The sequence below is a fragment of the Bubalus kerabau genome, chromosome 17 (assembly GCF_029407905.1).
Source record: "Bubalus kerabau isolate K-KA32 ecotype Philippines breed swamp buffalo chromosome 17, PCC_UOA_SB_1v2, whole genome shotgun sequence".
In the NCBI taxonomy this organism is placed as follows: domain Eukaryota; kingdom Metazoa; phylum Chordata; class Mammalia; order Artiodactyla; family Bovidae; genus Bubalus; species Bubalus kerabau.
In genome coordinates this window covers 35,705,393-35,718,805 of record NC_073640.1, presented here as the reverse complement: position 1 = coordinate 35,718,805, position 13,413 = coordinate 35,705,393, and positions in this window count along the sequence as shown.

The following is a 13,413-nucleotide window of genomic DNA, read 5'->3' as shown; positions in this document are numbered from 1 at the left end:
GTAACCAGATATAAAGAACTATTTGTTGTTGTTGTTTAGTTACTAGGTCACGTCCGACTCTTTTGTGACCCCATGGACTGTAGCCTTCTGTCCATGGGATTCTCCAGCCAAGAATACTGGAGTGGGTTGTCATTTCCTTCTCTAGGGGACCTTCCCAATTGAGACACTGAACCTATCTATGCCTCCTGCACTGGCAGGCATATTCTTCACCACTGAGCCACCAGGGAAGCCCAAAGAACTATTTATGGTTCTTTAAACACATCAAACATTTCAAACACAGGATCTTCCCTACTGGAAGATCAAGTCTGATTTCATATCTTGTGAATAGTAGCTCAGAAAGTTTAATTGCCAGTAAAGAGGGGAATGTGTTACTCTAGGGATTGCAATAATATAAAATGAAACAGAAGGCTACATCACACATCCGTGTTTAGTAGAAAAAACAACTCAAAGGATGGGTGGTAGTAAATAATGCTTGATAAAATGTGAAATAGCTCCCCAGTTTTTTTTATTTCTTTGGTTATTTATAATTCCTAGCACTTGTTGTTTTTCAAAATGTCAGTTATGTTGCTATTTTAAAAGAATAGGAACAAAAGAAAGATAGGAACAAGCTAGCTGACTACTTGTCTCTGCAGGTTAGTACAAAACAATGACACGTTAGATATTTTGGAATGAGGAATTTAATGGATTATCTAATACACTGTGTAAGAATTTGTTGTTCTTACCAAGTGATTAAGTTTTGAATGGAGCATTAATTAATTTGAATGGATGCTTGCTAGTGTGCCTCAAAAAACATGATTTCTGTTATGTTATATGAATGTCAGGCTTTATAAAACCAGCACACACACAATAATCATATCAGACAATTTTACAACATATTCTGTATTCAACAGAAATCTTTTCTTCCCATCTCTCAGGAACTCTCAGCACTTTCATCTCTGCATTGACCACATCACTTGATACCTTTATTTGTTTGCTGGGGGCATTCTGAAAATGTTTGGTGAACTGGTTTGCTCACAGATTATTCCAAAATCACAACACTTAGGAGAGAGAGGAATAAAATAGTGCTGGATGCCACTAGATGAATCCTGCAGTCTCTACATACACAATCTATGTGTGACTAAATAAGAAAGTAAAAAGTTCAAACCCCTGAGCTATTGGTTCTGGCTGGGGAAAAAATGTTCTTTATATCATCTTAATGGCATATTGTTTCCAAATCTTAACCCTTCTCACTTGTCATTTTCCTCTAGAAGGTAAAGTGCATTTTAATGGCAGAAACAATTATAGGACGTAAACTAATATAGCCATTATTAAACATTTATTAAGGTCCCACTGTGTGGGAGCCACTGATGCATTTTAAAAATAACTTTCTCACCCTAACACTTGCACTCTAACCTAACTCATTTTGCATTTAATTTTTTAATGTAGATAGAAAATTGTAATAGTTGTTTCTGTAATTCCAGTGAATTGCAGAAGAGAAATGAAAAAAAAAAAAGTGATATTTTTTATTAGTCTTCAGGAGTAATGCTCTGTTGCTGCTGCTGCTACTAAGTCGCTTCAATTGTGTCCGACACTGTGAGACCCCATAGATGGCAGCCCACCAGGCTCTCCCATCCCTGGGATTCTCCAGGCAAGAACACTGGAGTGGGTTGCCATTTCCTTCTCCAATGCATGAAAGTGAAAAGTGAAAGTGAAGTCCCTCAGTCGTGTCTGACTCTTCGCGACCTCATGGACTGCAGCCTACCAGGCTCCTCCGTTCATGGGATTTTCCAGGCAAGAGTACTGGAGTGGGGTGCCATTGCCTTCTCTGGTAATGCTCTGTAGGCATCATCAAATAGCAGTGCCAAGTGTATCATGGGCTTCTCCTGACTTTGTGTGGATAGACTGTAACCTGGGGTTCCTCAAAGCCTGGGGATTTGGGGTGGGAAGCTCATATTAATTGATTAGTGTAGGCAAGGTAGACAGTTGCTGCTCTGAAGTCATTAAAGACTGTTAAGTGTAGACATTCTTGTTGGTCATAGGGAGGACAGTAGCAATGGCAGCTACAAACGGTAGGTGCCCTCAGGGGGGTTCTGTTGCTGTGTCTGTCCTGTTCCAGTGAGAGCTGTGCCGGACCACCCCGTTTGTTTCTCAGGGGATAATCTTGCATGCTGCTTCCTGCAAGCATGTTGTCTTACATCATTTGCCTGTCCACAAAGTTGGATAGAAGGGTGACCATTGGACTCAAGCAGATTCTTCCATGACTTCACTTTCACTTTTCACTTTCATGCATTGGAGAAGGAAATGGCAACCCACTCCCGTGTTCTTGCCTGGAGAATCCCAGGGACGGGGGGGGGGGGGCCTAGTGGGCTGCCATCTGTGGGGTTGCACAGAGTTGGACACGACTGAAGCAACTTAGCAGCAGCAGCAGCATGAGGGTAAAAGACCTACTTTTCCTTGTGCATTATAAACTTAAGGATATGGGTTCATTGCTAATTAGAACCACTTTCCCAGCTCCAGGAAGAAACCATACCTGAAACAGTAGAGAATGAGACTGATAAATAGAAATGGAGATACAGAGAATAGTAATGGAGGAAGGGAATAGGGAGGGGAGGGAGGCTGAAGAAGGAGCAGGGAGAGAAAGAACAGGAGGGAGAGGAAAATACTGTGAAAGGATGGTGAGGGTAATGAAGATGATAATAAGTGTGACAGCATCTTTTCATCTCCTGTGACTCAGTTCATATATACCTACAACCTTTCCGATTATGGAAGGAAGGTTCAAACTTAAGAAAGTGTTAAGTTTTTTAATTTAAGCTTAGCTTCTGTTTCCATTGCTTACAACCAAAAATCCCTGAGCTTTGTGCAGCCAGTTTTCTGAGTTTCCCTCCCCTCATCTGCTCTGCAGAAAGAAATGTGCATATACTGAATATGGTCCACAATTCAGTTCAGTTCAGTTCAGTTCAGTCACTCAGTCGTGTCTGACTCTTTACGACCCCATGAATCGCAGCACGCCAGGCCTCCCTATCCATCACCAGCTCCCAGAGTTCACCCAGCCTCACGTCCATCGAGTCAGTGATGCCATCCAGCCATCTCATCCTCTGTCGTCCCCTTCTCCTCCTGCCCCCAATCCCTCCCAGCATCAGAGTCTTTTCCAGTGAGTCAACTCTTCGCATGAGGTGGCCAAAGTACTGGAGTTTCAGCTTTAGCATCATTCCTTCCAAAGAAATCCCAGGGCTGATCTCCTTCAGAATGGACTGGTTGGATCTCCTTGCAGTCCAAGGGACTCTCAAGAGTCTTCTCCAACACCACAGTTCAAAAGCATCAATTCTTCGGCGCTCAGCCTTCTTCATAGTCCAACTCTCACATCCATACATGACTACTGGAAAAACCATAGCCTTGACTAGACAGACCTTTGTTGGCAAAGTAATGTCTCTGCTTTTCAATATGCTATCTAGGTTGGTCATAACTTTCCTTCCAAGGAGTAAGCGTCTTTTAATTTCATGGCTGCAATCACCATCTGTAGTGATTTTGGAGCCCCCCAAAATAAAGTCTGACACTGTTTCCACTGTTTCCCATCTATTTCCCATGAAGTTATGGGACCAGATGTCATGATCTTCGTTTTCTGAATGTTAAGCTTTAAGCCAACTTTTTCACTCTCCACTTTCACTTTCATCAAGAGGCTTTTGAGTTCCTCTTCACTATCTGCCATAAGGGTGGTGTCATCTGCATATCTGAGGTTATTGGTATTTCTCCCAGCAATCTTGATTCCAGCTTGTGTTTCTTCCAGTCCAGCATTTCTCATGATGTACTCTGCATAGAAGTTAAATAAGCAGGGTGAATTACATCTATGTAATTATCAACAGGACTATGATACCTGCCAGCTGTTTTCAGCAAATGCTTTTGTTATCTTTATGGAGGTCTCAATTTTTTAAATCATTCGTGTAGGGAGATATAGGTTGGATATGTGTATGGATGACTTGGTGGCTGATGGCGGGGTAGGTGGGAGGAGAGAATGATTGTTACTGGGTCTTTCTATCATGATTGTTGTTAGAATAAGCAAAACCAAATAAATTGCCCCCTCTCCACCCCAAATGTTGCTTTAACATTTATTTCTGCCTGATAGGTCTATGATTTACACTTCCATATCTAATTATCTCATTGAAATTTACAAGATGCACTTGGCTACCTGCTTCTCATTTTACAGCCAAGTAACCAAGGTGCAGGGCTTCCCAGGTGGCACCAGTGATAAAGAACCAGTCTGCCTAATGCAGGAGATATAAGAGACTTGGGTTTGATCTCTGGGTCTGGAAGATCCCCTGGATGAGGTCATGGCAACCCACTCCAGTATTCTTGCCTGGAGAATAGCAATGGAAAGAGGAGCCTAGCAGGCTATTGTCCATAGCGTTGTAAAGAGCTGGACACAACTGAAGTGATTTAGCATGCACCCACACAACCAAGGTTTAGTGAGACCCAGAGTTTAATATAAGTTGTCACAGTTGTTGACAGACCAGGTGTGTGAACCCTTGTTTTCACTAAAAATGCACCTCTAATCTTGTGCTATTAATTAAAACATCTCCTTCACAAATTCTGGGACAGAAGTGTTGTGTGTGATGTTTTATTCTGTATTTTTTTACTCTCTTTTCATTCCTTATTGTCTTTTTCCTCTCTCGAACTGTCTCCTTAAAACCTATCCTCTATTCCATCCCTATGTATTCAATTTCAGATGAGTCCCTTCTTTCTAGGCTACTTCATCATAGCTGGTCAAGGGCTACAAGTAAAATGAGAAATTTGGGCAGATTTTTTTGTTTTCCTGTGAGATATGTATATTTTCCTACCCAATTGGGGTTAGGTTTCTTAGTATGACTTGCTTTGGCTAACCAAATATGATCAGCTTTGACACATGCCACATTGGAGACAAAGGTTCAAGAACCTCCCTAGGGTTCTACTATTTTTTTTTCCCTTCAGCTACCAGAAAACAGTTCTGGGTGCAGAGATACCCTAGATCCTGGAGTGAAGCAGACACTTGGAGCAGAATGGCAAGAAACCTACAGACAACAGGTATCACGTGTGAGAGATGAAACTGTGTCTCTAATCCACTGTGAGCTGAAGGTTCTTTGTTACACAAGAAAGCTTCAGCTCATAAATACAAAGCACGAGAGCACTTTTTAGGCTCTTCTGAGCTTTTTCAGGCTCTGTGTCATGTGAGACTCATATTAATGTTCTAAGTAAGTCAGGTTTGTTATGATTCCCATTTTAGAAATGTGGAAATTCAGGCTTAGATGGTATGTAAAAAAGAACAAATGACTCTAGACCAGGAAGTGAAAAAAATAGTGAAGTTCTCTTGATACCTTTTTTAGCTTTCTGCCCTTAATCACATTCTGCCACATAAATGCACTCAGTCTTGGCCATTTCTGGACTCATTGGAAGCTACATTTCGCCATTCAGGATACTAAGTGCACTTACGTGAGAAGGACATGGATCATATCCTAGTGACCTGAAAAGTTCATGCAAAGAGCCTTCCTTATGCCATACTGAGGTTTATTCATCTGAGAGGCTTCGTCTCAAAGATGTGTTTGGCCCAGGCTTGACATAGTGCATCCTGTGTTGTGGAAGTTGGTAAGGGCCCTTTTGATTGTTAGCCCAGCCACAAATGGGACCAGCCATGTCAGATACTGGGGAGAGCAAGGGCAGGTCGGCAAATCCCCATTTCTAGGGAAAGACCAGAATCAGAGAAATGATTGTGGTGGGTCTTGAGCTGAGTCAGGTGGGGATGAGCTCAAATTTGGGCAGAGGGTCATTTGAGAATAGAGTCCTGAGGATTAGTGAAGAGCTGAGCTTGAGGTGGGATGGGGGGATCCATTACCCAGGAAATACAAGAGGTATCTATTCCAAACCTAGAGGAAAGAGGCAAATAGTGTAGTATCCAGTCCCATGGGCTTCCTGATAATTCTTCATGCTTCAGTTTTCCGGTGAGAAAATTGGACTGTGCATTCACATTTTACATGTTTTAGTTAAGCTGCAATTTCACTCTTTGCTTTATATATATATATATATATATATATATATATATATATATATATATATTGCATTCTGTTAATGTTACCTCAGAACAACCACTACTCTCTCTCTCTCTCTCTCTCTCATGAGATACTATGAACACTTGCCAGAAATATCAAGTTAATGCCCAAGCCAGCTCTATGTTCTGATTTATCTTCCACATTGACTCCGAGTAACAGAGCCATACATTAAGGAACAAAGCTCGCTGCCGGGGTATTTATAACCTTGTCTTTTAAAACATTTGGCAGACGTTCAGACCTTCCATATGTTCACCATATTAAACTTTACCATAAAAGGAACTTAAGAGTTACATTTGAAGAAAGCTGGTATTGTATGGTCTGAAAGTCTGGCGGTTAAAAAGAAAAAAAATAATCAAGTCCAACTTGAAATAACAGATGTTCTGTGATCCTGCTGAAAGTTTAAATGCCACACAGCAAAGTTGTGCTCTCCCTAACACTGCAGATGTCATATTCCAGGAAAATTTTCAGTGACTCAAAGCAGACACATTGAGCTTCTGAGCCTGGTTTAATAAGGATGCATTCCTGAGCTGTGAGGCTAGAAAGCAAGGCTATTGGTGGGGGCTGCACCAGCCTCAGTGGCACAGTTCATTCCTTCCAGCATCCTTAAAGTGTATGGAAGCCAAGAAGCCTCCTATGGGGACAGAATGCATCTGGTAGGTCAAGCAAATCTATGGTAATATGGGAAGAAAACATGGGACTTTATTTTAATATTCATATCCAGGCATAGATTGCTTTATTGTGCTTCAGTTTACTGTGCTTTGCAGATACTGCACTTTTTACAAATTGAAGGTTTGCGTCAACCTTGCATTGAGTAAGTCTATAAGCACCATTTTTCCAATAGCATTTGCTCACCTTGTGTCTCTGTGTAACACTCTGTCAAGTCTCACAATATTTCAAACTTTTTCACTATTATTATATTTGTGACAGTGATTGGTGATTAGTGATCTTTGCTATTCTGACTACAATGCAATGAAGGCTCAGATGATAATTAGTTTAGACAAAATGCTATTACACACTTACACTACAGTATAGTGTAAACATGAACAGCATAGTGTAAACATAACTTTTATAAGCACTGGGAAACCAGCAACATTTGTTTGACTCCTTTTACTGTGATACTTGCTTTATTGTGTGGGTCTGCAACTGAACCTGAAATATCTCCAAGGTATGCTTGTAATTCCTGGAGAAGGGAAACGCTACCCACTCCAGTATTCTGCCCTGGAGAATTCCATGGACTGTATAATCTACGGGGTCTAACTCAATGAAACTAAGCCATGCCGTGTGGGGCCACCCAAGACAGAAGGGTCATGGTGGAGAGGTCTGACAGGATGTGGTCTGCTGGAGAAGGGAATGGCAAACCACTTCAGTATTCTTTCCTTGAGAGCCCCATGAACAGTAGGAAAAGGCAAAATGATAGGATACTGAAGGAGGAACTCCTCAGGTTGTTAGGTACCCAATATGCTACTGGAGATCAGTGGAGAAATAACTCCAGAAAGAATGAAGGGGTGGAGCCAAGGCAGAAACAATACCCAGTTGTGGATGTGACTGGTGATAGAAGCAAGGTCTGATGCTGTAAAGAGAAATATTGCATAGGAACCTGGAATGTCAGGTCCATGAATCAAGGCAAATTGGAAGTGGTCAAACAAGAGATGGCAAGAGTGAACATCGATATTCTAGGAATCAGCAAACTAAAATGGACAGGTATGGGTGAATTTAACTCAGATGACCATTATATCTACTACTGTGGGCAGGAATCCCTTAGGAGAAATGGAGTAGCCATCATGGTCAACAAAAGAGTCTGAAATGCAGTACTTGGATGCAATCTCAAAAATGACAGAATGATCTGTGTTCATTTCCAAGGCAAACCATTCAATATCACAATAATCCAAGTCTATGCCCCAACCAGTAATGCTGAAGGAGCTGAGGTTGAACGGGTCTATGAAGACCTACAAGACCTTTTAGAACTAACACCCAAAAAAGATGCCCTTTTCATTATAGGGGACTGGAATGCAAAAGGAGGAGGTCAAGAAACACCTGGAGTAACAGGCAAATTTGGCCTTGGAGTACGGAATGAAGCAGGGCAAAGGCTAATGGAGTTTTGCTAAGAAAACGCACTGGTCATAGCAAACACTTTCTTCCAACAAAACAAGAGAAGACTCTACACATGTACATCACCAGATGGTCAACACCAAAATCAGATTGATTATATTCTTTAGAGCCAAAGATGGAGAAGCTCTATACAGTCAGCAAAAACAAGACCGGGAGCTGACTGTGGTTCAGATCATGAACTCCTTATTGCCAAATTCAGACTTAAATTGAAGAAAGTAGGGAAAACCGCTAGATCATTCAGGTATGACCTAAATCATATCCCTTATGATTATACAGCAGAAGTGAGAAATAGATTTAAGGGACTAGATCTGACAGACAGAGTCCCTGATGAACTATGGACAGAGGTTCGTGACATTGTACAGGAGACAGGGATCAAGACCATCCCCATGGAAAAGAAATGCAAAAAGGCCAAATGGCTGTCTAAGGAGGCCTTACAGATAGCTGTGGAAAGAAGACAAGTGAAAAGTAAAGGAGAAAAGGAAAGATATAAGCATCTGAATGCAGAGTTCCAAAGAATATCAAGGAGAGATAAGAAAGCCTTCCTCAGCGATCAGTGCAAAGAAATAGAGGAAAACAACAGAATGGGAAAGACTAGAGATCTCTTCAAGAAAATTAGAGATACCAAGGGAACATTTCATGCAAAAATGGGCTTGATAAAGGACAGAAATGGTATGGACCTAACACAAGCAGAAGATATTAAGAGGTGGCAAGAATACACAGAAGAACTGTACAAAAACGAGCTTCATGACCCAGATAATCACGATGGTGTGATCACTCACCTTTAGCCAGACATCCTTGAATGTGAAGTCAAGTGGGCCTTAGAAAACATCACTACAAACAAAGCTAGTGGAGGTGATGGAATTCCAGTTGAGCTATTCCAAATCCTGAAAGATGATGCTGTGAAAGTGCTGCACTCAATATGCCAGCACATTTGGAAAACTCAGCAGTGGCCACAGGACTGGAAAAGGTCAGTTTTCATTTCAATCCCAAAGAAAGGCAATGTCAAAGAATGCTCAAACTACTGTACAACTGCACTCATCTCACATGCTAGTAAAGTAATGCTCAAATTCTCCAAGCCAGGCTAGAGCAATACGTGAACCGTGAACTTCCAGATGTTCAAGCTGGTTTTAGGAAAGGCAGAGGAACCAGAGATCAAATTGCCAACATCCGTTGGATCATCAAAAAAGGAAGAGAGTTTCAGAAAAACACCTATTTCTGCTTTATTGACTAAGCCAAAGCGTTTGACTGTGTGGATCACAATAAACTGTGGAAAATTCTGAAAGAGATGGAAATACCAGACCACCTGACCTGCCTCTTGAGAAACCTATATGCAGGTCAGGAAGCAACAGTTAGAACTGGACATAGAACAACAGACTGGTTCCAGATAGGAAAAGGAGTACCTCAAGGCTGTATATTGTCACCCTGCTTATTTAACTTCTATGCAGAGTATATCATGAGAAACTCTGGGCTGGAGGGAGCACAAGCTGGAATCAAGACTGCCAGGAGAAATATCATTAACCTCAGATATGCAGATGACACCACCCTTACGGCAGAAAGTGATGAAGAACTAAAGAGCCTCTTGATGAAAGTGAAAGTGGAGAGTGAAAAAGTTGGGTTAAAGTTCAACATTCAAAAAACGAAGATCATGGCATCTGGTCCCCTCACTTCATGGGAAATAGATGGGGAAACAGTGGAAAGAGTAGATGACTTTATTTTTTTGGGGCTCCAAATCACTGCAGATGGTGACTGCAGCCATGAAATTAAAAGACACTTTCTCCTCAGAAGGAAAGTTATGACCAACCTAGACAGCATATTAAAAAGCAGAGACATTACTTTGTCAACAAATGTCCATCTAGTCAAGGCTATGATTTTTCCAGTAGTCATGTGAGTATGGATGAGTATCAATGTGAGATTTGGACTATAAAGAAAGCTGAGTGCCAAAGAATTGATGCTTTTGCACTGTAGTGTTGGAGAAGACTCTTGAAATTCCCTTGGACTGCAAGGAGATCCAACCAGTCCATCCTAAAGGAGATCAGTCCTGAGTGTTCATTGGAAGGACTGATGTTGAAGCTGAAACTCCAATCGTTTGGCCACCTGATGTGAAGAGCTGACTCATTTGAAAAGACCCTGATGTTGGGAAAAATTGAGCGTGGGAGGAGAAGGGGACGACAGAGGATGAGATGGTTGGATGGCATCACTGACTCAATGGACATGAGTTTGGGTAAACTCCAGGAGTTGGTGATGGATAGGGAGGCCTGGAGTGCTGCGGTTCATGGGGTCACAAGGAGTAGGACATGACTGAGTGACTGAACTGAACTGACATAAAATAAGCTACTTAAGATTCCCAACATGATGATTTGATATACTTACACACTGTGAAAGAATTTCCCCATCAAATTAACATATTCATCATCTTACATATTTACTTTATTGTGTGTGTGATAATGTTTAAACTCTATCCTCTTAGCAAATTTCAATTATACAATACAGTGTTATAAACTGTAGTCACCATGCTATACATAAGACTCAGATCTTATTCTTGTAGCTGAAAATTTGTATTTGTTTACCGATTCCTATCTCCCACCTCTTACCCCTGGCAATCACTTTTCTACTCTCTGTTTCTGTGAGTTTGACTTTTTAAGAAAATAAGTTTATTTTATTTTTTTATTATTTTATTTTATAACTTTACAATATTGTATTGGTTTTGCCATATATCAAAATGAATCCGCCAAAGGTATACAAATAAGTTTAAAGACAAATCTTCATCCCTTACATCTAACCTCATTCTAAGTACATAATATATTCTTGAAGAAATAGAACACATGTATACCTGTGGCAGATTCATTTTAATATTTGGCAAATCTAATACAGTTATGTAAAGTTTAAAAATAAAATAAAATTAAAAAAAAAAAAAAAAAAACAATTTTGAAAGTAGCTCATGCTATGGAGAGAACATCTTGAGACTTTCTATTGCTATGTGATTTTCTTGCTAAAAATCGTTTACAAAACTATCATTCACAGTTAAAACATGTATTGTCAACAAATAAAATATATTGAAATAATAAAAATTCATAGCATAAGAAAAAAGGAGTAAGTGATAAATCAGTAATAAATGATTTATGATGTTGGATTGTTCTGTTTCTTGTATAGGATTCACTTTAAGACAGCATTATGATTAGGTGGCGATGGGTTTTGTTGTTCAGTCACTCAGTCATGTCTGACTCTTTGCAACCCACTGGACTGCAACATACCAGGCTTCCCTGTCCTTTACCATCTCCATGAGCTGGCTGAAACTCATGTCCATTGAGTCAGTGATGCCATCCAACCATCCATCCTCTGTCATCCCCTTCTCCCAGCTTCAATCTTTCCCAGCATCAGGGTCTTTTCTAATGAGTTGGCTCTTTGCATCACGTGGCCAAAGTATTGGAGCTTTAGCATTAGCTTTAGTCCTTCCAATGAATATTTAGGATTGATTTCCTTTAGGATGGACTGGTTGGATCTCCTTGCAGTCCAAGGGACTCTCAAAAGTTTTCTCCAACACCACAGTTCAAAAGCCTCAATTTTTCTGTGCTCAGTCTTTTTATGGTCCAACTCTCATATCCATACATGATTAGTGGCAAAACCATAGCTTCGTCTAGATGGACCTTTGTCTGCAAAGTAATGTCTCTGTTTTTTAATATGCTGTCTAGGTTGGTCATAGCTTTTCTTTCAAGGAGCAATTATCTTTTAATTTCATGGTTGCAGTCACCATCTGCAGTGATTTTAGAGCCCAAGAAAATAAAATCTGTCACTGATGATGGGGGGAAAAGGCCAATTGAATTAGTGAGAAATATAATTGACTGTATTACCAACTCTTTTTTTTTTTATTAAACAGCTCTTTCTCCAAACCTTGTTTTAAAACTCTGATAATCTACAATATCACTTAACTGCAATGCTGTTTTTAGAAACTCTTTCCAAAATTTGGAGAAAGATACTATGACTAAGACATGTTCATGTTAGTAAATCTATTTCTAAGAATTCATTGCAGAGGATAACCAGAGATCCGTTCTTTTGCATTAAATAAGAATGTTTATCTCAGCATTATCTACCACACCAGGAAAAAAAACAAAACAAAACAGGAGTGACTTAAATACCTCCAAAGTAAATGATGATACAGCCATTTAGTATAAGCCTAATAATCCTGTTACAAAAATTATATAAGGGTGTGAAAACATATGAAGGATATTTTAAAAAATGAGTCTAATATATACATGCAAGATGATTTAAATAGAAGGAGAAAACAAAACAGAATGTGAACTTACTCTAAGCCTTATTTCTCTCATTTGGAAAGTGGAGATTATGATACCACTCATTTCATAGGATGGTTGTAAGAACTCCCTAATACTTAGGAGGCTGGTCTGATACAGTACTTTGCACATAATAGGTGTACATTGACTGAGGATGATGATAATTACATTTTGAAAATCTCAGTGGAGCCTGGCTGCTAGATGGGCTCTGGGTATGTAATTTCAGTGAAAGAACTCCAGCTCGCTGGGCAGTGCCTGCAGGAAAGACTTCTGATTAAGACGGATGTAGGATCCCCCAAAAGTAGGTGAAATGCCTGCCACTGAAATGTTTGCTATGTGCAGGTGTTTGGGTCAAGTTCACCTAGAGCCCCTCTACTTCCTGACACAATGATCTGCATTTGCAAGAAAAATTGAAAAGGTAAAATTACCTCTCCCAAGTTGTTCATCGAGCACTGTGTCAACCTTTCTTACCGGTTTTTTCCTTCTTGTACCCTTCCCTCATTCAGTCTGCCCTACCATCTCTCTCTTGGTCTATTATAGTAACACTTGTTTTTACATCACTATTTCTATTCTATTTCTGCCTCACACAATATCAAATCTCCCCTCTTACAACCAGATGCATCTTTCAGAATTTAAATCTAAGCAATTTGGTTCTTTTAAAAAAATACTTTGCTTTTTTTGGGCTTCCTATTTTTCACAGGGTGAAATTGATTGGTGCAGCATAAACACATTTATCATTGAATCTCAATATGTTTTTCAGATGCATTTCAGACCAATCTCACCATCCACGCTTTGCTTTTCTACTACAGAAAAACCTGCTCTTCCTTGAACACATTATTAGTTACGCTTTGCCTAGAGAACAAACTGATTCTGTCTCTGGAAAGCTCTAATCCCATTTTCCTGTCTTGTGAACTCTTGCTTCATTTTCCATTGTCCGAAACATGGAATGTTTCTCTTGTCTTCTC